Source organism: Pseudophryne corroboree, chromosome 7 (genome assembly GCF_028390025.1).
Source record: "Pseudophryne corroboree isolate aPseCor3 chromosome 7, aPseCor3.hap2, whole genome shotgun sequence".
NCBI classification, from domain to species: Eukaryota; Metazoa; Chordata; class Amphibia; order Anura; family Myobatrachidae; genus Pseudophryne; species Pseudophryne corroboree.
This window is the reverse complement of record NC_086450.1, coordinates 65,000,607-65,026,452: the sequence shown is the minus strand read 5'-3', so window position 1 is coordinate 65,026,452 and position 25,846 is coordinate 65,000,607. Positions and strand designations below refer to the sequence as shown.

Sequence of the window (25,846 nt, the reverse complement as noted above, 5' to 3'; positions counted from 1 at the left end):
CACCAAGATACATACTTCCTCCAGATACGGTGATAGTGTTTCGCCGTCACTTCCTTCCTAGCCTTTATCAGAGTAGGGATGACTTCTTCCGGAATACCCTTCCTCGCTAGGATTCGGTGTTCAACCGCCATGCCGTCAAATGTAACCGCGGTAAGTCTTGGAACACGCAGGGTCCCTGCTGCAACAGGTCCTCCCTGAGAAGAAGAGGCCACGAATCTTCTGTGAGCAACTCCTGAAGATCCGAATACCAGGCCCTTCGAGGCCAATCTGGAACAATGAGTATTTTCTGTACTCTTTTTCGTATTATGATATTCAACACTTTTGAGATGAGAGGCAGAGGAGGGAACACATAGACCGACTGAAACACCCATGGTGTCACTAGGGCGTCCACCGCTACTGAACAACACAGGACAGGGAAAGATTGTCTCTTTGTTGGCGCACTTATAGAGAAGGAAAGAAATTTATTTACATTTATTATGAACAACAAGTTTCATTAAAAAATAACTTTTATTAGTACAGGTTGAGTATCCCATATCCAAATATTCCGAAATACGGAATATTCCGAAATACGGACTTTTTTGAGTGAGAGTGAGATAGTGAAACCTTTGTTTTTTGATGGCTCAATGTACACAAACTTTGTTTAATACACAAAGTTATTAATAATATTGTATTAAATGACCTTCAGGGTGTGTATATAAGGTGTATATGAAACAAATGAAATGTGTGAATGTACACACACTTTGTTTAATGCACAAAGTTATAAAAAATATTGGCTAAAATTACCTTCAGGCTGTGTGTTTAGGGTGTATATGTAACATAAATGCATTCTGTGTTTAGATTTAGGTCCCATCATCATAAGATCTCATTATGGTATGCAATTATTCCAAAATACGGAAAAATCCGATATCCAAAATACCTCTGGTCCCAAGCATTTTGGATAAGGGATACTCAACCTGTACCATTTTAAAATATTGCAATTGAGAAACATAAGTGTGAAAAAATATATGCAGATTTATGTAAATTCCGTGAATTAATTCACAAGTGCAAATGAATAAATAAAAACTGATTCACAATGCCCAATTTATCTGCTCAATTAATTGCATATTAGTTTTGTGGATCGTGAGTAATACATGGTAACTGTATATGGTATTAAATATTATAAGCCCTCATCAATGTGTCTATTTGGACCTTTTACTTCTGACAGCAAACCCTGTAGCACCCTCGCATAATCATACATGTGTAATAAGAGCACAACTGGTTGTCACAGTTTGCATTAATATCAAAACCTGAATATCTACGATTTCAGTAATCATGTATAAAAGTGGGTCCCGTCAATTAAGCAGAATGGTCCATTGTTTTCTTTTTAGACACATCCAGTGGGTAATTGTGAATGTAGGTATTTAATTAAAAGTAATTGTCACAGTTCTGTCACATCCAGATTCCCCATTAATATCATGGGGTTTACTATATACAAGATGTGGTCCACAATCTCACAGACTAAATATTGTCCACCACTGGATATGGTAGGAGACTGTATCCCAATAATAATTGAAATATGGGGTTTAAAAAGAATATCCCCAGTTATAGTCCTATATACAGTGATTGCTACACCATGTATAAAAGAGAGTTCAAGTCATAAGCAGTGGACCTGTCTTGTCGTTTGTTATATATACTTCAAGTTTATTAGAGAGCATTCATGTCTATATCAATTGATTGGTGGGATCCTAGATATATAGGTTCATACTGCGGGCTCTATGTCTAACAATATACAACACATATATTTGAAATGTATTAGTAGCCACTTGTACTTATGCCCATTGTTTGGTGGCACCCTAATATATAGATGTATATATTCAGACTGCAGGCTCTGTAGTTAGCAGTACTGCCAGCTTAAAACTTGATAACTGGAACTGCAATAGATATAAGAATTTCACTGAGATCCCGTTCAAATTATACCAAGGGAACGTCCTATATATTTGTTGTTTCCCGTAATAGACGTATCTGTGTTATGGCGGGTTGCACGCTTCCAGCCGATTCATATAATATTACTGCTGGTCTGTGCATACCCTTATACGGGAGTCAACATGTCCCACACCATGTGTGTACTAATAAGTAGTCTCATATTATCCGTACCAACTAGAGCCGTGCCCCACTGTTTATTAATGGATAAAGGCTATGAAAAAGGATCTAGCACATGTCGCGGAGATCACAAATTGAAGCAGAGTAACCAGCTGTGCAGGATATTTTAGCCTACGTTTAAATAAAATGAATCTTGACTTTACTTATTAACATTATTCATTAGGCCAAATAAGGTTGATTTATACCTCACACCTGTACTCTACTCTCTACATTCCTAGTGGTCCGCTATTGCCTAATCAATTCTGGTCTCTGAAAATATTGATACTAATATGGGCTTGATTGCCGTTTGTTGTTAATCAGCTGATCCCCGTATCAGACACTTGGTGCTCTCTATGCCCTGTAATCTTGGCTGCACTTATCTGACATTTACATGGTCCCTACTTAACATTGCCTACATAACATTGCTACCTCTTCCATTCTCTACCTATCCACACTTTTCTATGAGTTTGTTAGAGCATATTATTTGCAATTGTGGTCAGTACGAGCGGGCTTGTCAGCACCGCTCAGAAACGCCGACGTGCACGTTTTCGCAATTGCTTTAACAAGGCGAACCCGATTACCCAATCCTGAGTCCTTTTACCAGAGCATTCAACCTATCCCAATCTTCAACCATCATCACATGGTCTATTGTGCGTCATGGGCTCCGGTGAGCCGCACTCGTCATATACAGGAAATCCCGGTGGACCGCATAGTCGATCGTCACAGAATCACGTGATGGTTGTAAGCCAATCACTCACCGGTATAAACGTGGCGCTCTCATTCCCATAAGAGCGCACCACTACCCTCATAGGGATCCACTGTCCCCAGTAAATTCCTATTAATATTTGCAAAATATATTGGTAATAATAAATCAGTTGTCTTTTGTTTTTGATCTAACATTATAAAAATAGGAGAATACCTTATCTACCATGCATAAATATATCGCATAGTGTTGATGAATTATGGGTTGATATATCACAAGGTCGCTTGACTGTAATAAAATTATATTGCACAAAGTGTATGTGTGTGTGTAGTGATGTAATAAACAAATGAAGATAAAATAGTGATAATAGAGTGAAAAATTAAGCGAAATGACCCAAAATTAAATTGACAGAAAGAAGAAAAAAGAGGAGTAAGATAGTGATCCATGATGCATAATAGATCTATCTTGAGTTAGATAGAATAATGGGGGTCATTCCGAGTTGTTCGCTCGCAAGCGGATTTTAGTAGATTTGCTCATGCTAAGCCGCCGCCTACTGGGAGTGAATCTTAGCATCTTAAAATTGCGAACGATGTATTCGCAATATTGCGATTACACACCTCGTAGCATTTTCTGAGTAGCTCCAGACTTACTCGGCATCTGCGAACATTTCAGTGCTTGTCGTTCCTGGTTTGACGTCACAAACACACCCAGCGTTCGCCCAGACACTCCCCCGTTTCTCCGGCCACTCCTGCGTTTTTTCCGGAAACGGTAGCGTTTTTTCCCACACGCCCATAAAACGGCCTGTTTCCGCCCAGTAACACCCATTTCCTGTCAATCACATTACGATCGCCAGAACGATGAAAAAGCCGTGAGTAAAAATCCTAACTGCATAGCAAATTTACTTGGCGCAGTCGCAGTGCGGACATTGCGCATGCGCATTAAGCGGAAAATCGCTGCGATGCGAAGATTTTTACCGAGCGAACAACTCGGAATGACCCCCAATGTGATTAAGGGTAAGTATGCCGTTTGTGACAATCCTTATTTTTACAGAATAGGACATGAGTCTCCAAAAGGGGAGACGATTCCTTATAATTTGTTGCCTTAATATGGAAATAAGTGAAGGTAATAATGGAGTTTCAACAAAGTGCCATGGTGCAAAGGGAAAAATTATGTGAATACAGTTGTGAATAAAAACACGTGAGAAACACGCAAACACAAAAATGATGGTGAGCAGAAATGTGTCCATTAAACCATATTTTGATATTGCCAAATAGATAAATAGATATATCCTATTAATATTTGCTACATATAACGTATGTAAAATGATATCCTTCTTTTAACATAGTCAATTTCATTGTTACCCATTAATGGGTAGGGGGAAGATTGTTAATAGAAGAACCTCTCCTACCCATTTGGATTATAATTATAGATTCCCTAATTATAATGATTAATTCTGGATCCATTGCTTGAATTACTGGGAATGGTAGAAGTTATACCAAGATGTAACTAATGCGGAAGGGGTTCCAAATATATGATGATGATAATATGTGATTAAAATTACCAAAAAGGGGAGGGGGAAGATGATTGAGATGCTTCTGAATACATTTGATTGTGGACATAGTGTCATTTCTTCGAACTCGGATACAGGGAAAATTTACATAAAGAGGCCAATAATCGGAGTACCCGTCAACGGCCACACACAGGTATATTTTTCTCTTCAATGTATGTGTATATTCTCAAACATATATACATATATGAATACACAAGGGGGTTATTGAATATGTCCTCCCTAGGAACAAGGAGTGACTACGTTTCAAAAGGAGGAAAAGAGAAAAGAAGGAAAGAGAAAGAGATAAATTAATCTAAGGTCAATAAAAACTCTTAGTACACAATGAATAATTTTCACAGATTGCACCTGGGAGAAATAATTGGACATGGTAAGTAAAGAGACTAAACCGTTAAGGTTTGATTTGGGTTTAAAGCTAAATTAAATGGTTCTTAAGGTTGCCATGAAGTGCATTTTCCGTAGAAAATACAGACAGATCACAAAAAAGGTAAGTAGCTATTACCATCATTTAAACCCTTCGGTTGCAAACTATCCATAAGGAATATCATTTTGCACTCAAATCTCAGTAAGTCTCCATTGATGTCACCACCACGGATCCCTGTCTTAAATGGTTTCATACCGAAAGCTTGCAGGCCCTTAGCAAGACCGTCATGATACCTTAGGAAATGGCTGGCAATAGGAGTAAGAGGTTTAAACTTGGCTTTATCCTGCTTTGCATTTCTTATGGTACCCACATGTTCTAGCAGTCTCACCTTCAGTTGTCTTATGGTCTTGCCAATATATATCTTGTTACAAGGGCATATTAGTTGATAAACTACCCCTGATGTGGTACAATCAATGTAACCCTCTATGTCCCACTTCCTGCCATAGGCATCGTTATAGTTCGTTCTAGTTGTCATATACTGACATGCTTTGCATCGTCTGCAGCAAAAGGAACCCTTTTTCTGGTATAGTGGTTTTTTCAAAGATGGTAAGTGACTCCTTACTAAGATATCCTTTAAGTTGCGCGTCCTTTTCCAACTACTCTGGACTTTCTGTGGTAATATATGCTTGAGGTCCTCATCAACTGTCAGTACAGACCAATGTCTTTGTAAGATACAGTTGATTTCCTTCCATTTGTTATTGAAGGTGCTTATGAATCTTACTGGCTCATCTCTTGGGGTTACCCAACGTCCACCGCTACTGCCTGAGGGTCCCTTGACTTGGCACAATACCTCCGAAGCTTCTTGTTGAGGCGTGATGCCATCATGTCTATTTGAGGAAGTCCCCAAAGACTTGTTATCTCTGCAAAGACTTCTTGATGAAGTCCCCACTCTCCTGGATGGAGATCGTGTCTGCTGAGGAAGTCTGCTTCCCAGTTGTCCACTCCCGGAATGAATACTGCTGACAGAGCGCTTAAGTGACTTTCTGCCCAGCGCAGAATCCTGGTGGTTTCCTCCATTGCCACTCTGCTCCTTGTCCCGCCTTGGCGGTTTACATGAGCCACGGCTGTGACATTGTCTGATTGAATCAGAACCGGTAGGTCGCGAAGAAGATTCTCCGCTTGTCGTAGGCCGTTGTATATGGCCCTTAATTCCAGTATGTTGATGTGTAGACAAGCCTCCTGGCTTGACCACAGTCCCTGAAAATTCCTTCCTTACGTGACAGCTCCCCATCCTCGGAGGCTCGCGTCCGTGGTCACCAGAACCCAGTCCTGAATGCCGAACCTGCGACCTTCTAGAAGGTGAGCACTCTGCAGCCACCACAGGAGAGACACCCTGGCTCCGGGGGACAGGGTTATTTTCTGATGTATTTGAAGGTGGGACCCGGACCACTTGTCCAGAAGGTCCCACTGAAAAGTCCTCGCATGAAACCTGCCGAAGGGGGATGACCTCGTAGGTCGCCACCATTTTCCCCAGTACTCGAGTGCATTGATGGACTGACAATCTTTTTGGTTTTAACAGATCTCTGACCATGTTCTGGAGTTCCTGGGCTTTTTCCATCGGGAGAAAAACCCTCTTTTGTTCTGTGTCCAGAATCACGCCTAACAAAGACAGCCGAGTTGTTGGAACAAACTGTGACTTTGGTAGATTTAGAATCCAGCCATGTTGCTGCAGCACTCTCAGGGAGAGCGACATGCTTTTCTGCAACTGTTCCTTTGATCTCGCTTTTATCAGGAGATCGTCCAAGTATGGGATAATTGTGACTCCATGCTTGCGCAGGACCACCATCATTTCCGCCATTATCTTGGTGAAAATCCTCGCGGTCGTGGAGAGTCCAAACGGCAACGTCTGAAATTGGTAATGACAATCCTGTACAGCGAATCTCAGGTATTCCTGATGGGGGGCATATATGGGGACATGAAGGTACGCATCCTTTTTGTCCAGAGACACCATAAACTCCCCCTCCTCCATGTTGGCTATTATCGCTCTGAGAGATTCCATTTTGAATTTGAATCTTTTTATGTACAGGTTTAGGGATTTCAGATTCAAAATAGGTCTGACCGAACCGTCCGGTTTCGGGACCACAAATAGGGTTGAGTAGTAACCTCTTCCCTGCTGGTGCAGGGGAACCTTGATTATCACTTGCTGTATACACAGCGTTTGAATTGCAGCTAACACTACATCCCTTTCCGATGTGGAAGCTGGTAGGGCCGATTTGAAAAATCGGCGCGGGGGCACCTCCTCGAATTCCAATTTGTAACCCTGGGAAACTATTTCCAACACCCAGGGATTCAGGTCCGAACTGACCCAGGCCTGACTGAAAAGTCGAAGACGTGCCCCCACCGGTGCAGACTCCCTCAGGGGAGCCCCAGCGTCATGCTGTGGGTTTTGGAGCAGCCGGGGAGGACTTTTGTTCCTGGGCACCTGCCGAAGCAGGTGCTCTCTTGCCTCTGCCCTTACCTCTGGCGAGGAAAGAGGATCCCCGACCTCTATTGGACTTGTGCGACCGAAAGGACTGCATCCGATAGGGTGTTACTTTCTTTTGCTGTTGGGGAATATATGGTAAAAAATTTGATTTACCTGCTGTAGCTGTGGAAACCAGGTCCGTCAGCCCATCCCCAAACAATACATCACCCTTATAGGGTAGTACTTCCATATGTTTCTTGGAATCCGCATCACCCGTCCATTGGCGAGTCCATAAGGATCTTCTCGCTGAGATAGACATGGCATTGGCCCTAGAAGCTAGCAATCCAATGTCCATTTGAGCATCCCTCATAAATAAGACTGCATCTTTAATATGGGCTAGAGTTAGGAATATAGTATCCTTATCCATATTATCAAATTGATCTGTCAGCTCATCTGTCCAAGCTGCAATTGCGCTACACACCCATGCCGACGCAATTGTCGGTCTTAGCATAGCACCCGTATGAGAATAAATACACTTTAAGGTAGTTTCTTGCCTGCGATCTGCAGGGTCCTTAAGGGCTTCTGTGTCAGGAGACGTTAGCGCCACTTTCTTGGACAAGCGCGTCAGGGCCTTGTCCACAGTGGGGGGTGAATCCCAAATCTCCCTGTCCTGCTTAGGGAAAGGGTATGCCATATAAATTCTTTTGGGGATCTGCTGTCTCTTATCCGGAGTCTCCCAAGCTTTTCCAAAGAATTAATTTAATTCATGAGATGTTGGAAAGTTAATAATCTGTTTCTTTTCCTTAAACATGTGTACCCTTGTGTCTGGGACCGAGGGTTCATCCACAATATGCAACACATCCCTTATTGCCACAATCATACACGGAATGGTTTTAGTCACCCTAGGGTGCAATTTTACTTCGTCATAGTCGACACGGGAATCAGAATCCATGTCGGTAGTAGTGTCTTGTGTTAAGGGACGCTTTTGAGACCCCGACGGGCCCTGTGAGTCGGTCCAATCCGAGGATTGACCCCCTGATGTCCCCCCTAAATCAGCCTTATCAAGCCTTTTATGTAAAGATGCCACACTTGCATTCAACATATGCCACATGTCCATCCAATCTGGAGTCGGCACAACCGACGGGGACACCACTCATTTGCTCCACCTCCTCCTTGGAGAAGCCTTCCGCCTCAGACATGTCGACACACACGTACCGACACCCCACACACACAGGGATTAACCTATAAGGGGACAAAACCCCAACCAGGTCCTAAGGAGAGACAGAGAGAGAGTATGCCAGCACACACCAGCGCTTAAAAACACTGGAAAAAATATGGCCAGATAGCGCTTTTTTATATATAATATGCCAATTCCCACTCACTGAGTCGCTAATGTGCCCCCCTCCTCTTTTTTCCAGCCTCTGAAGTTCAGCAGGGGAGAGACCAGGGAGCCAGTGTTTTCCTCATGCAGCTTCTGTGGAGAAAATGGCGCTGGTTAGTGCTGAGGATCAAGCCCCGCCCACCCGACGTCAGGCTTCGGTCCCAGTGATTTTTTTATAAAATGGCGGGTGGATCATAGATTTACTGCCTCCGCAGTCTAATCAAACGGTTTTGTGCCAAAATGTGAGATTTATTGCTGCCCAGGGCGCCCCCCCTGCGCCCTGCACCCTTCAGTACTGCTCTGTGTGTGTGTGACTGGGAGCAATGGCGCGCAGCTTACCGCTGCGCACCTTACCACATGAAGATCTGATGTCTTCTGCCGCCTAAGATGTCTTCTGCCTTCTCTATCCGGCTTCTATCTTCGGCATCTGTGAGGAGGACGGCGGCGCGGCTCCGGGACGAACCCCAGGTGAGACCTGTGTTCCGACTCCCTCTGGAGCTAATGGTGTCCAGTAGCCTTAGAAACAGTGCCCAACTTGACAAGCCAGCTCTGCTTCTCTCTCCTCGGTCCCACGATGCAGGGAGCCTGTTGCCAACAGGACTCCCTGAAAATAAAAAACCTAACAAAATTCTTCTTCCACAGAAAACTCTGGAGAGCTCTCTGCAGTGCACCCATTCTCCTCTGGGCACAAGATCTAACTGAGGTCTGGAGGAGGGGCATAGAGGGAGGAGCCAGTGCACACCCATAGTCAAAGTTCTTTTTAGGTGCCCCATCTCCTGCGGAGCCCGTCTATACCCCATGGACCTTACGGAGTCCCCAGCATCCTCTAGGACGAATAACACATTTATTCCATGTCACAGCAAGGCCAACGTTTCGGGGCGCGTCTGCCCCTTTGTACTCACCTTGACAAAGGGGCAGACGCGCCCCGAAACCTTGGCCTTGCTGTGACATGGAATAAATTTGTTATTCATTTTTCACCGATGTAAAGTCTCCGAGTGCCGCTGCTTGTTGGATGTGGTATATGTATGCAATATTTTCAGAAGGCACCGGAGCCATATAGCACAGAAGGTTGAGTGCCGGTCCAAAGGACACATATATATATATATATATTTTGATTGCTCTCAAATGATGTGCCCCCCCACCCCCCTCCTTCAAAGCCCTCTGTCACCGTGTTCAGCAGGGGAGAGCCAGCTTCTCAGCAGCGTGCTGTGGAAAAAAATGGTGCTGGTTAGTGCTGTGGGATCAAGCTCCGCCCCCTCAGCGGCGGGCTTCGGTCCCGCTCAAAATACCAAATAACCTGGCGGGGGTTGTATAACATACTGCCATAGCTTGATTATACCTATAATGCCAGCCAAGAGGATTATTGCTGCCCAGGGAGCCCCCCCCTGCGCCCTGCACCCATCTGTGCCTGTGAGTGTGTGTGTGTGCGGGAGCAATGGCGCGCAGCGTTACCGCTGCGCGTTACCTCAGTGAAGATCCGAAGTCTTATGCCGCCTATGAAGTCTCCTGTCTTCGTATACTCACCCGGCTTCAATCTTCCGGCTCTGCATGGAGGACGGCGGCGCGGCTCTGGGACAAACGGCAAGGGCGAGACCTGCGTTCCGATCCCTCTGGAGCTAATGGTGTCCAGTAGCCTAAGAAACAGAGCCTATCACTGAAGTAGGTCTGCTTCTCTCCCCTCAGTCCCACGATGCAGGGAGCCTGTTGCCAGCAGGACTCCCTGAAAATAAAAAACCTAACAAAATTCTTTATTACAGAGAAACTCAGGAGAGCTCCCCTGAAAGCACCCAGTCTCCTCTGGGCACAGGATCTAACTGAGGTCTGGAGGAGGGGCATAGAGGGAGGAGCCAGTGCACACCCATTCTAAAGTTCTTTATAGTGCCTATGTCTCCTGCGGAGCCCGTCTATACCCCATGGTCCTTGCGGAGTCCCCAGCATCCTCTAGGACGTAAGAGAAACTTCAAATGGGATCTCAAGACCCACTTCTTCACCAAACCCAGCCAAATCTCACCCTAACCCTCTGTTCCACGCACTCTATGTACCCAGTCAGGGCCGGATCCGGGTAGGGGGGGGGGGGTGAACAGGGCGAACGCCCCCCCCTTAACAGTCATAGCCACACCCACTTACATGATGGTGATGGCGGCCACATTGCCAGCCACAGCCACCAGGTACAGCAGCGGCATGAGGACTATCCCAAGATAGCGGGGCAAGCTGTCTTCGGCGCACAGTGGGGAGAACGAGCTGGATGAGCAGTTCCCACTGCTGCTGTTCAGACAGGGGCTGTGAACTGGCGGCTCCTCCATTATGGGCCCGGTCACCGCGAGAGATGGGGGTAAGCCGCTCTGGGTGGCAGCGATCCAGTGCAGCAGCGATCTCTCTCTGCTGCTATTGCTCATCTTCCTCCCCTAACTCCCCCACAGTCAGCGCCTGCAGCAGTCAGCACAGCCTAGCATCTCGCACCTGAAGGTGGAGCATTTTTAGCGGCAGCATCCCCCTCCCCAGCATCCGGCTACCCGTACCAATACATGGCACGTTGAAGCAACGCCAGCCCCACAGGCATGGACAGGGGTCGTGCTGGCTCCCTGCGCTGCTGGGACCACCAGAGGTGGGGGCTACTGCCAGGTGATGGTGTGTGGCTGCACCGAGATCCCTCCCCATCATCCGTGTCCCTTGGCCCCTAGACCCATCTGCCATCATCACATGCAGTCACCCAGGACTGCCATCAGAAATTGTGGGGCCCAGAACTGACAAAATAAACAGGGCCCCTCCCTCCCCCAAAAAAAAGATTCTGGCGCACCCCTACGTGATGTCAAACATTGTGACGTTACATATAGGTGGAATGTTGTGGACCTTTAGAAATGGTTCACAGAGAGCTGATGCACAGATAAGGCTAGTTTTAAGAAGTAGTCCCTGCGCATCAGTTCACTGCTGTTTTACAGACTGGTGCAGATCTACCAGTATTGGCGGTAGGAACCAGTGGTGGGGCCCCCTCTCTGTAAGGGCCCGGGATACCAGCAGAGGCGTAGCTAGGGTTTTTGGAGCCCAGGGCAAGATGTAAAATGGCGCCCCCCCCCCCCCCCAAAAAAAAAAAAGCAGCATGTGCGCGCACCGAAGGCGTGTGCGTCGAAAAATGGGCGTGGTCACATACCAGAAGGGCGTGGCCACACACCAGAAGGGGTGTGGCCACTGAAAATGGCCCACCGTGCCAGATACATTGCCCCACCGTGCCAGATACATTGCCCCACCGTGCCAGATACATTGCCCCACCGTGCTCCCCCGAGTGCCAGATACATGCCCCACTGTGCTCCCCCGAGTGCCAGATACATGCCCCACTGTGCTCCCCCGAGTGCCAGATACATGCCCCACTGTGCTCCCCCGAGTGCCAGATACATGCCCCACTGTGCTCCCCCGAGTGCCAGATACATGCCCCACTGTGCTCCCCCGAGTGCCAGATACATGCCCCACTGTGCTCCCCCGAGTGCCAGATACATGCCCCACTGTGCTCCCCCGAGTGCCAGATACATGCCCCACTGTGCTCCCCCGAGTGCCAGATACATGCCCCACTGTGCTCCCCCGAGTGCCAGATACATGCCCCACTATGCTCCCCCGAGTGCCAGATACATGCCCCACTGTGCTCTGTGCTCCCGAGTGCCAGATACATGCCCCACTGTGCTCCCCCGAGTGCCATACACATGCCCCACTGTGCTCCCCCGAGTCCGTCCGTCCCGGTCACTCACCGGCGCCTGTTGTGTCTATGTGAGGGGAGGAGAGCGCAGCGCAGCGCCTCTCCTTCCCCTCACCGCTCCAGGTCTCCGGCGGCTGTGTGGCGCCGGTTCGCCAGCCAATCAGAGCTCGCGGACCGGCAGCCAATCAGGAGCCGGTCCGCAAGCTCTGATTGGCTAACGCCAGAGACCGGACACGCGCAGCGCTGCTGGCAGCGCTGCTGGTGCTGGCAGCGGCGGTGAGGGGAGGGAGAGACGCAGCGCTCTCCTCCCCTCACATTTCGGCGTCATGGGGGTGAGTGGGGCATGATGCCCTGGCCGCCGGTGGCGCCCCCCTCTCCTGGGCCTGCCAAGGCGCCCAGGGCACGTGCCCCACTCGCCCTACCCTAGATACGCCTCTGGATACCAGTCACCACAGTCCCCCCCTGATGGCTGCCCCGCCGTCACCTCCACCTTGGGCAGTGTGTGCCGCCCATCTGTGTTTTAGTAGTTACATATGCCTGGTGTGTGTGTGCTAAATAAGGAGTACATGTGCAGCCTGGCAATGCTTTATATGCTCTTTAGAGCATTAGTGGACAGTTGGGATGGCAAGTGGGAGGAGTAATGAGTGTAGGGGAGGAGTCAGGAATAAATAAACCGCCCCCCTAAAAGAAAAGTCTAGATCTGTCCCTGTACCCAGTCTGTCTACCCTTCGCCTTTAGAATGTAAGCTCTCATGAGCAGGGCCCTCTTCCCTCATGTGCTTATCCTTTTACTTACTTTAATGATCTTCAAATGCACCAAATCCAGCAGTCTTCTGCCACCTGATACTTATTCCAGTGTTATCTGCTGATGCAGCTATGTTTATTTACCCTGTACTTATCCTATATTGCCAACTGTAAGTTGCTGTTTTCCTGTTTTGATTATTTGTTTATGTACTCTGTAATTGGGCGCTACCCTTGTGGCGGCATATAAATAAAGGATATCATATAATAATAATAATAATAATAATAATAATAATAATAATATATATGGGTAACAGCAGGAAGGTCACAGGGCAGGAGCTTAGAGACCATTCGATTTTGCTAAAGATCCATAATTCATTTTTGTATAAAGAACAGAAAATGGGCGATTGAGCAAAAGAAATCATATTGGCACAATATCTCCTGAATCAGGTAGCAATTACTCATCAACCGGCAAACAAGATACACTTTACTAAATGCCTGGCAAACAAATGGTTAGCTTGTTTCGGAAGTAGCAAGCGGATGGAGGATCTGAGAGGGTAGGGAGTTTGGCCTTAATCCTTTTCATCAAAAGAGAAAGTAGAGTACCCCCACCCTCACCCGGCCAGGATCCCACTCTGCCTGGGCATAGGACACAAATCGCCACACCTCACCAGCAAACCAAACTATTCAACATATCTAATACAACAAAACCAACATCTATTTATTATGCAAGTTGCGGCACGGAGGTGTTGAAGAGTACAGATCTCCCGGGACCGAGGACTCACACTGAACCACAGAAATCATTTCAGAGCATTCTGCAGAACAGTGAGGGGATGAAAATCCTAAACACACTGGAGGTAGCTCAGAGAAAGGAAATGCCAATACAGTTAGGGAATTGTACTGAATGCTGGGGAGGAGATGGAAGATTAATCCCAGATAAGAGGCACAGAATACACTGTAGCCACAGGAAAGCAGAGCATGACTGTCTATCAGCAACCTAGGGGAATCACTAAGTACATACATGCCGCTAAACGTAAACATAGTATAGTAGCGGTAGATAGTGAAGGACTGCTGTATGGCACCATCTGTATGGCTTCCTACATTTCGTGCAGGGTTACAGAAACATTCAGCACTATGGCTGATGCACGGTAGCACACAAGTCCATTTGCCACGTGCATGTTGCAAGCTTTTGATCGACCCATGCCCCAGACACAAGCGTACGCAACTACAAGTGACGCAGAGCTTAAGGAAAGGCGAATACATTGCCACATGTGACTAAAGGGTCATTACTAGGCTGCATCAGGGGGTTGAGTATGTGCGACCGGCTACCAATGATGGGATACCGGCTGTTAGATGGCCGGCGGAGTGTGTGTGTGTGTGTGTGTGTGTGTGTGTGTGTGTGGGGGGGGGGGGGGGGTTATGGGAGGGAGCACGACGAAGCTCAGGATCTGTGGACACCCACGAGTGGGAATAGTCCCTGTTGGTCTGCGTGCTGACCGTCGGGATAGTGAGGGTTTGGGATGCCGGCGTCTGTATTGTGACCAGCAGTCTCCAACATAATTAAGCCTGGTTTTCAGACGGATCTTTTACACCAGGGAGATGGCAGTATGTAATGTATAACTCTGAGGAACATAAAGTCATCTGAGGATCTGTAAAGGGTGTACGGTACAGAGGAGCCCACACCCCACACCCATGGACAATCCTTACCTGTCCATCAGTGCTGCAGAAATGAATAGTAAAATGGCACAGTGTCACATTCTAGTCAGTGCATGTGCCACCGAGAGGTGAGGGGTCCGCACGAAACATCTCCCAACTCGCACCTACGTACAGCAATACTGGGACTCTACTACTGTTCCACCATCGTCAGCAGGTAACAATGCAATAGGGAGAGCAGCAATGGCCACATGAAAGAGGATTTTATATTCTGGTATTACTGCTATTTATAATGTGTTCACAGCTAGTCAACGAACGGCTTCCTGCCTCTGTTCCATTTGATTTCAATCCAACTCTCTATTTGTGTAATGTAAATATTAAGAGATGCGGGAAGACAAGAGAGCCATTGTTTATTTATGTCCCATAATACCCTTATTTGTGTGACAATTCTCTCAAAGGATAACAGTTTAGGGGGATGGATAACCCCCCATAACAGGTGTGTGTCTGATATCAGGTCAGGCTCAGAGGGTCCGACATAAAGAGCGCACAACTTCCAAGGTTAGTTACAATCTGTACTGTGACAGAGCAACTAGAGGGGGGTATTTTCCAAGGGAAAAAATGTGCAATAACTCAGAACAACCAATAATGCTCATTTCTCTCAATGGGGCAGATGTATTAAGCCTGGAGAAGTGATTAAAAAAACAGTGATAAGTTCAAGGTGATAATGCATCAGCCAATCAGCTCCAATATGTAAAATTGACAATTAGAAGCTGATTGGCTGGTGCGTTATCACCTTGCACTTATCACTGCTGTATCACTTTTCCAGGCTTACTACATCTGCCACATTGGGGTCGATTCAATTCGGCAATTTATGAATAGCGCCGGGAATTAGCTCCCGACGCTATTCAATTCAGCTCCAGTTAAGTCGGCGATGGCCCATTCTCGCCGACTAAACAGGTTGAATTGTCGGGAGAACGGGCATTCTCCGACTTAACTCCCCGGCACGAGGCTGATTCCCGACAGAATCAGCCTTGCGCCGGCCGCGAGGCAGCACTTTTGTCGGATTTCTTCTCTCATCCCCCGGGGATGAGAGAAGAATTCCCGACAATTGCGGGTAACTAGCAGCTGAATTGAATAGCGTCGGGAGCTAATTCCCGGCGCTATATATAAGTTGCCGAATTGAAATCGACCCCATTGTGCCTAATGGCCCATACACACGGTAAGATTCGGGCTATGCCCGATTCTCACTATGCGACAGGGGCCAGGTCGGCACGTAGTCAGTATCGCAAGCATATAATGAGTGTGCTTGCGATACTGACTATGTGCGATTTTGGCTAAGTGTCAATTTTGACTATCTCTTCTATAGAGATAGTCAAAATTGACTTGCCTGCACAGTCTATCTATTCTTGCGATGCCGACCGTGCGGGATCACGCATCGGCTCGGGATCGCAAGGTGACTCTTACCTTGCCATCTGCACTAACTTTTTTTTACGATTTTGTCTATATAGTCAAAATCGTAAGAAAAAATCTCACCGTGTGTACACACCATAAGATCAAAGATGATATTTGCAGATTAGCTGCTATAAGTTACTGCAAACGCGTTCCCAGGTACCTGACATAATAAAGCTAAAAACATTATGTAGGTATGGAAACTGTTCAGATATTGGTGGTGCAACTACAAGATGCTCTTTAGTTTAGGGCTAGCATGTAGATTTAATTTAATAGACACTTCAAAAACAAAAAAACAGTATTTGCTGGATCCCAGACATATAAATAGTATGCATGAAGCAGGTTACTTTAAGTAACACATGGTACGGCTACACGTTGTCCTGTTCAGCGATTGTTATTAAACGTACGCCTTCTTTCCACAGAAATCCATTCCCTGTCCTACAGGAAATCACAGCAATTTGTAGTTAGAAAGTATTCTGTGCACATATTTGTCCTATTTTCCCATTGAACAAGCAATCTCGCAGTTTAGATAAAACCACAAGAACTGGACCCACTACATCTTATTGCCAAATAAGGGCGCACAGACTTTGGGGGTCACTAGGCACGAGAGTGCAGGTGATCGCTTAATTGATGGGCTGCACCCTCACTATTAGGAACACAAGCAGAGCTATGGTTTTCAATTTAACACGGTGCTGCGTTTCAGAAGGAATAGGCTTATTTGTTAAATGTGAACACTGTTCATTTAATATTGGGGTAGCTCGATCAGAAATAGCATTCACATTTAATAGATACCCCCATCCTTCCACGGAAAAAAACAAAAAAAACACTGACTAGTATTCACATTTAGTAAATAAAGTTTTCTGTGATAACAGGTTTGGATGAAATAGGTCTATTTATTAAATGCGGTTCCCAAACTTTTTTGAATCACGGCGCCCTAGATTATCAGAATTTTTTTTCCTGGAACCCCTATGTTTCTAATACCCCTTTCACATCTCCAATGCCGGATCCCACCCGGAAATTGGAAACTGGTCCTTCCCGGGTGGGATCCGGCATTGGAGACTCTCCTACCCCTTTCACTGGCTTCCAGACCAGACAATATGCCGGGTCGGTTGCCATAGCGGCGGGGTGCGGAGGTGTTAGCGGGGGCTGAGGTGGAGGCGGTGCTGGGAGATGAGATTTTCTCCGTGCCACCTCTCCCTATCTAGTAAATGGGTCCCGGGTTGCATCGGCCCGGGAATCCGTTTACACAGCCACTGACCCGGTATTCAACCCGGGAATAACACTGCTTATAACTCAGGTTGAATTACCGGGTCAGGCGACCCAGGAATTTGGACTTGGCACTTTCACACAGCACACTGACCCGTGTCGACCCAGCAATATGTCGGGTTGATACCGGGTTATTTGTGCGGTGTGAAAGGGGCATCATTGATAAATTAAGAAAAATTTTTTTTCATAAATTAAAGTAAATTGTGTTCATATGTCATCCATAGGCTGAGTTATGTGGTGAGGTACAAGATTCACTTCTGTTTGTTCACATATTTTAGGAGGACGCCACAAGCACTGGTTTTTCTATTACATTGACCATAAATAATTTGAATTGATCCTGGACCACCAACCCAGGGCACCCCTGCAAATACCTAGAGGCACCCCAGGGGAATTGTGTTCGCGTGACTGGCGGTCGGGATCGTGAGGGGGCGGGATCCCAGCTCCGGTATTGTGACAGGCAGTCTCCTGACTGCAGTCACATAACTACATCCCCCTCCCCCCCCAGGGTGCCTAGGAACACAGTTTGAGAACCACTGGTCTAACATACGACGGCGATTCAATTGTTGTTCTGTTTGGCCTTGAACAGCCACAGGAACACACAATTCTGCATACCCCCTCTGAAGGAGTTTGGGCACCCGATGCAGTACTTTAGATGGATTTAGCTGCCCGCACGCACACAAACACACAGAACTGCTCCGATGACAGCCATAAAACAACTGAATTCTCTCCTAAATGAATCTCACAGAACAAAACAATTTAATCTTTGCATGCATGAAAAGTTCACTAAAGCAATATACAACTGTCTGACACAGACTAAAGGGGGGTACACACGGAGAGATCCGTGTTTAAAATCTAAGCAATCTGACTAGATTGCTTAGATTTTAAGCACGGATCTGCCGTGTGTATGCCCCCAGTGATAGCCGCGCATCGCTATCGCCGGTGCTAGAATGAGCCTGCATGCAGGCTCAATCTAGCGGGTCGCTCACTTCACCGCTGTATGAAGTGAGTGGCCCCCCGTCCGTCTCTCACCTCGCTCAGCACATCTCGCTGTGCTGAGCAGGGGGGGGGGGGGGGGGGGAGAAGAGATGTGTGCTGAGCGGTCTGTGTTAAGATCGCTCAGCACACATCCCTTCCATCAGTACCCCCCTTTAAGGCCCAAACACACTGGGCGATTTTGAGCTCAAAGCAGCTAAATTTTGGTGTGTTGAGCTTCTCTCAGCGCAAAGCCGCCCAGTGTGTATGGCCAAATGATGAGCGGTGAGCGCTGATGCGCGCTCCCACTTCTTCGCCAGCGGCCGCCGTTCATCGACTGGTATTACCAGTCGATGAACGGCGGGGTGAGCGGCTTTCCATAGCGCCCTGCAATGGAAAGCCGCTCACCCCCGCTGATATCGCTGGGCGGGGGGGGGGGGGGGGGGGGGGAGCGCTCAGTGTGTATGGACTGAGCATTTTTCAGCTCAGCGATGTCAGCGATCATCTCTGTGCATACACGCTGGGCAAAAACGCCCAATGTGTATGAAACTTTACACTAACCCTATACTAGAAAGACAGACAGCAAGCTAAAACTCATCCCCAGATAAGGGCTATAGAGACTCGTCAGTCCCATAGGTTTAAGTGTTGCCATAATGTCATTAGCTCGTAGTTTCAGTGTTACTCAGTGAGGTCACTGCTTGCCAATAAATTGTAGCCTATGGTGATGCAAGACAGAATTTTTTTTAAAGAAATACAATGTGTATATTACACACACACACACACACTGATAACGATACGCACACAGTGGAGTACCATCTGGAAAAATGCACAGCTTTGTACAGACCACATACATTGTATGCTATTTAATGGTGATGGGAAGGTAATCTGTCACCCCACACACTATTATAATGGCACTGCAACAGGTTCCCCAGCTGTTGTATGAAGCTCAGACACTCACACCAGGCAGCACATCAGGGACACATGGCCATCTTTCATTTGTTATACAGTGCAACAAGATCCTCTAAAGGACAGAAAACCACAATTCCCCATGCAGTTCCTGTGTCCCCATCAGGTACACTCCCACAAGTGTTACAGCTCAAATGTCACCCTCGGAGACGTGGCAAATAATGTTATTTACCAATACAGCATTTGTGGAGAGGTGGTGACCTGCTACAGCACACTGGGATGCACAACAAAGCAGCCATTACATAACCACCCTCTCCATACCCAGATGAGACGACGTATTGCGTAAAACTTTATGTATTTTAAGCATCTGTTGCAATGAAACAGTTAAGTAGCCTGTCTGCTTATTGTACAGTCTTCCAGCAGCTGGGACAATAAGTGTACATTTGCCCTTAGCAAAGCCTCCTGAGAGTCCTTCACTTCAGCACCTAGAGCCTTGGCCTTCCATACACACGTATTGCCATGGAGACTTCAGCTGCTGTCCTGACATCCACTGCTGGTCTCCCCTTTCAGGCTCTGTTAGTCTCATTTACACAAGCGCAGAGCTGCTGGATGAGGGATGGAGCTTAAAAGAACAAAACCTAAATAACCTAACAAAAATGTACATAAGGCCCCACAGTCTGCAGGATTCCCCCCAAGCTACTGCCACAGCAGCGGCTCATTGTAAAAGCTGCACCTACTGTTCCATCTAGCTTTATACCCCCAGGAACACCAATGTATAACATGTCCTGCTTGTTTGGGAAACGAGGACAGGATAAATACAATTATTTTTCAGCAGCCCAACAAAAGCAGTAAATATGCCTCCTTAGTGACTGGATAGACAACTTCTACAAACCATTAAAGACACTTGTAAAATATAAAACAAGCATAACCATATAAACAACCGCACAACATGGCATGGGTACGGTACATCAACCAGACTGTATATTATAGAACAGGCCTGGCCAACCTGTGGCTCTCCAGATGTTGTGAAACTACACATCCCAGCATGCCCTGTCACAGTTTTAGCCTTCCCTAATAGCAAAACTGTAGCAAAGCATGATGGGACTTGTAGTTTTACTACAGCTGGAGAGCCACAGGTTTGCCAGGCCTGTTATAGAACGTCCAGGGACCAGAAAGGTGTGTATGTGCTCAAATGGCTCAAGAAAACAAATCTGGTCAATGGTTATACATTGCCAGCTGACAAGACATATAATAAAGTATATACGGTAAATCGCTAATGAATAAACAAAATGGATGGCCATTGGTCAATGGTTTACACCTATTTATGAACCTCCTTGCGGCGAGGAATGGCGGGCCAATCACTGGACATCCTTGCGGCGAGGAATGGCGGGCCAATCACTGGACATCCTTGCGGCGAGGAATGGCGGGCCAATCACTGGACATCCTTGCGGTGAGGAATGGCGGGCCAATCACTGGACATCCTTGCGGTGAGGAATGGCGGGCCAATCACTGGACATCCTTGCGGTGAGGAATGGCGGGCCAATCACTGGACATCCTTGCGGCGAGGAATGGCGGGCCAATCACTGGACATTCTTGCGGCGAGGAATGGCGGGCCAATCACTGGACACCCTTGCGCTGAGAAATGGCGGGCCAATCACTGGACAACCTTGCGGTGAGGAATGGCGGGCTAGTTAGGGAAGGGGTCAGGTTTACCAATGCTGATGGGGTTCAGGGCTAAGCCATTTCCATCTGCTCTGCCATCTATGTCAAATCCTACTGGCTAACCACTGACTGTTGATGGTCAGCCCTAATGAACAATACCGGTGAATGCACTTTATTTCTTTTTTTTAGGTTTAAAATTCTCAGCCAACTGTAACAAGTGTCTGGTTTTGCTTTATTAAAGTCACACTGTTCATTCACCGGACTTATGCGTACAATCACTAGTAAATTTGGCACTTCTACTGTTTGTTTGCAGATTTCCTACTATTACTTCAGTCTTTAAACCAAATATTTATTTTAAAAAGTAAGCATAGTAACGATGGTGGTGCTGTACGTTCCAAAATTGTTTCCATGTTGTATTTTCTACATGCACCATTGATTTAAACAAGAGAACACACTTCTAACCATCCATTCACTATGACATTACAGTATATAGCACACACATACGTGCAGATACACCCCCCTCACTCCCTGAAATACAAACTGCAACACACACATGGGAACCAGCTGCAACCAAATTAATCTGGACAGCGCCTGGAAAGTGGAATTAATGCAAACACTGGGTCCTGAGCCAGAGAGGAGACACTTCAGATAAAGGGAAATGCAGGAAGGGTAAACATTTACTCCCGAGGACTCATTTTAGAGGCTCACTGAAGGGGTCATTAGCATGCTCTGGTGTCAGGCTGCTTACAAATGAGTGAGGAGGACATTAATCACATGTGTTTCCTTTATGGAAGTGAACAGGGGTAGTAAGCAAAACACGAAAATAATGTAAGCCAAGTGACATCATTTACTAAGAAGTGGCAAGAAAAAAAAAAGTTGAAAAAAACAAAACAAAAAACACAACACCCCAAATATAATAAATAGATAGAGATATATATATATATCTCTATCTATCTATCTATCTATCTCAAGCCCCAAGATAATGGGACTTCTACACCAGAGCACGCTTTGTCCTGTGGTCACCCAGCCCTGGCAGGGTCACATAATGACCAAGGTGCCCACATGTGGGACCAATCAGGACAACATTCCAATGACATGAGCTCTCCTCATCCACCAACTCTTAGGATGCAAATAGTTAATGGGCCTCTCAGCTTTTTGTATGGACACAAAACAAACAGCTTTACAACGAAACCTATTCATAGCTGCAAAGATTAATAAGCTCAGTACCCAGACACTGGAGAATACAGGGACAAGGTACCCCTGAGAGGGGCAATTAGGAGAACATGCTCAGCAGCAGCACCACCACACAAACAACACATGAGCTCGCCTATCAGAAAGCACATACAAGACACATACATGTGCCACTGTATATACAGCAGAGACTGCTAGGAGATAACAGTGCACGCCTGGGAAGTAGCAGATGACAGTGAGGAGATACAGCGTAACTGTCCGCACAGTCACCTATGGCTCTATGCTGCTGCTGCATTCGCTATGTACTACATGGAGGTGACTTACCTCCTCCTTATCCCGGGTCACCGCAGCCCCATCTCTGTCTTCCGTCACTTGCTCAGCTCAGCTCAGCTGAAGCCGCTGCTGCACCGTCCTGATAGTTTTGAGGAGGAGGAGTAGGTAGCAGAGCCGGCCCCTGGGGTGGGATCCGGCATGGGGGAGACTGTCTCATCCTTATTAACTCCTGCACTGCAGAGAGCAGCCAGCCCAGCAGCACTGAGCACTCAGCAGCAGCAGCAGGTCTGTAATGTCTCCTCTCTCAGGAATCCCAGACCTGTTACTGAATTACTGGACTCGGAGCTCTGGGGACACCTGGCCTTTCTCTTCTGAAAACCGAGGCATTGTCACAGGGCATTACATCAAACCTGCATAAAAGTTGTATATTGTTACGTATACTACTACCCCTCACTCTCTTCGGGTATGGTTAAGTCGACCTGGAAAAGGTCAACAGTGTCTTGGTCGACCCCAAAAGGACGACAGGCACAAGGTCGTCACACAGAAAAGGGAGACATGACTAAAAGGTAGACTCAGGAAAAGGTCGACATGCGATTTTTTCAATTTTAGTGGTGTCGTTTACTCCATAAAGTGACCGGGAACCCCCATTAGTGCATTGCATGCCCTCGCATGGCTCACTTCGCTCGCCGTGTATCTTGCATGGTGCCTCGCCCCGCAACCGCAGCGCTCAGCAAAGGTTACTATTTCCAATCGTAGTCCACGTGGAACGTAAAGTAAGAAAAAAGTGATGTCGGCCCTTTCCTGTGTCGACCGCCCACATATCGACCTTTCGTTCATGTCGGACGTTTGACCATGTCATCCTAATGCCTGTTGACCATTAGTGGTCGACCTAGCAGCCAGGTACCCTCTCTTCTTGACTGACACACACACACTCTGTCTATCTATCTGTCTATCTGTCTATCTATCTATCTATCTATCTATCTATCTATCTATCTATCTATCTATCTATCTATCTATCTATCTATCCATATATACAGTAGTGCAAATAGAAAGCAAAATGTTACACGTCCCTCTTTGCCACATATAACCTCACTCTTCCCTTGTCACATTTACCCTTGTCAATTATGACCCACCATCGCACACACAACCCCGGGAGATAACCCATTTTTGGGGTACCAGAGTCTGCTGATCTCTGGGAACAATGCACCGGCGCCATTTTCCCGGAGTTTTCCACTGCATCAGTATAGTCTATGGGTGCATTGTGTGCCGGTGGACCCCCTTGGACAGAGGGGCCTGTGTGTAGTGTACACCCTGCACACATTATAGATATACCCACCTGTGTGACTCCAGCTGATGGCCTCACCAGATTGCCCATAAGGAGCAGCAGTAGGGTAAGAGCTGGAGGACTGTCCACTGGAGGAGAGAAGAATCAAGCTCATATGGCTCCTCCTATCCCACATAACATTTCAAAGCCCTTACTGGTACTCTAGGGTGGATTGGGCTGGAGCTATTGGTCCCACAGTAGACAGTGGCCCCATCTGCACACCTTATAGAGGACGATGTATCAAGTGGAGAAGTTGCCAAAAGAAAACAACCACCTTCTAGCTATCATTTTATATTATACACATTGATAAATTACAGGCAGCATCTGATTGGTTGCTTGTCTTTAGGTTTGATACATCTGCCCTATAATATGCCACTTTCTAAAACATGGCACTAATAGCTACACATTGCATCTCTCACTGCTTCAGTTTACAAGTTAGATGAGCAGGTAAATGGACATGAATCTAATTATTATGTGCAGTGACGCACTTATAATGGGTGCAGAGTGTGCATGCAGTGTATCTTTCGGGTGATAACTTCAGACAGACGGCGCTGGTGCACAAAGACACTGTGCAATAGCATTTGTTATCTTCTGTGTATGCTCCATCTTTTTGAAGAGATACTGCTGCAAAGATGGCTTCCCCAGAAGGGGGGGGGGGGGCGGGCTGCACACCAGTCCCCTCCAGGTATTAATATGAAACGTCGACATATTACCATTAATGCAAAAATGGTGGAAAAACCCACATGAAACAACTGCAAAACATTGATGTTTTCCCGACCTGTGCCCTGCGGTATACAATGTGTGTGTGCTATGTATATTAAACTGCACGTTCCCGTTTGGCAGAGAGCGATGTGAATGATCACATTTGCTCAGTGCAGTGCGCCGTTATTTGATCAGTGGTATGTAAATAAGCAATAATAATGTGGGCTAATTGGAGGCATTGGATCAGTGCAGGGAATGACTGCTTCAATAGAACCTGGTCTATTTACTTAACCTAAAAGTCCCAGCTGCCCCCTGGGAGTATCCAGCAACAAGTAGGGGGCTGATTACTATCCACCACGCTACCAGTGCCACACCACAACTGCAATAGAGCAAAGCACAGAATCAGGAGGTCAGATGTGGGTCCTAAAGTTCATTGTCTGGGGCAGAATTCCTTTCTCTGCTGCTTTACCAAAGTACAGCTGAAAGGGGCAACAGAGAGAAGAAGAGGGGACCCTCAGACAAATTGTTAATTGCCTCAAATGGATAAGAAACCCTTGTTTGCATATATGCCTGCTGCCCTATTAGAGCTTACAGTTTATATCCCCTACCACATGTACACACAGACACACTAGGGGTATTATACTTTTTTGTCAGAAGCCAATTAGCCAGTATTTAAGGGGGGTTTTAATTATTATTGTGGGCAGAAAGATATAAACTCCATAAAGATAGGGCCCAAATCAGGGCCGTCTTTTCGTATGGGCTCAATGGGCTCTTGCCCAAGGGCCCCAGGAGTGTAAGGGCCCTAGGCTGATAGCTGAGGGTCCCCTCTTTCCAGGGGTACTAGATTTTTGAAAATCGGCCCTGGGGAACCGGAGATATCCAACTTCAAAGCAGTGGTCCCCATCCAAGCCTGTTAATTGTTATTCCCAGCCAGATATCTCTGGTTCTGTCTGACTTAGAGTATTTCTGATGATATAATTCAAAAGCCGTGACTCTTCCCTTTCAGTGGACACTGGCAGCTTGTCTCTACTTTACCCAGAACCAGAGATATCAACCTTCCAGCAGATGGTCCCTGCTCCATCTCCACGCACCTGGTATGCAATTTTATATATTCGTTGGTGGATTGCTCTGGCTCCTGAACTCTGATCTCCAAATCCCCAGTATCTCCTGTAAGGTGGGACTCTCTAGTTTTTTTTATCCTGTTAAAGCTAAGAAATCTATTTCCAGAAACTGGAGATATCTGCAGTAAAGCAAGCTGCCCTGACCCCCGGAAAATGATGAATATTAAGCCCACTCCACTATCCACCCCTCCCCTGTGTATTAAACACCCCCTACCACCCTGGAAGTCATGTACCAGGGCCCCTCCATTCCGCACAATGTCCCCTTCTACAGTTTAGTGTTCTCCTTCCCGCCCCATTTGTGCAGT

At 46.8% G+C, this 25,846-nt stretch overlaps 1 protein-coding gene across 1 annotated transcript in view; it reads right to left on the bottom strand.

Moving 5' to 3' along the window:
* The window catches only part of SH3BP4 (SH3 domain binding protein 4), a 70,131-nt gene extending 47,548 nt beyond the window's left edge, over positions 1-22,583 (bottom strand). Inside the window, exon 1 of the mRNA XM_063933242.1 lies at positions 22,446-22,583. The gene's annotated coding sequence lies outside the window, so the exon portion shown is untranslated. The remainder of the gene's footprint in view (positions 1-22,445) is intronic.
* Between the last annotated feature and the right edge of the window lie 3,263 nt (positions 22,584-25,846).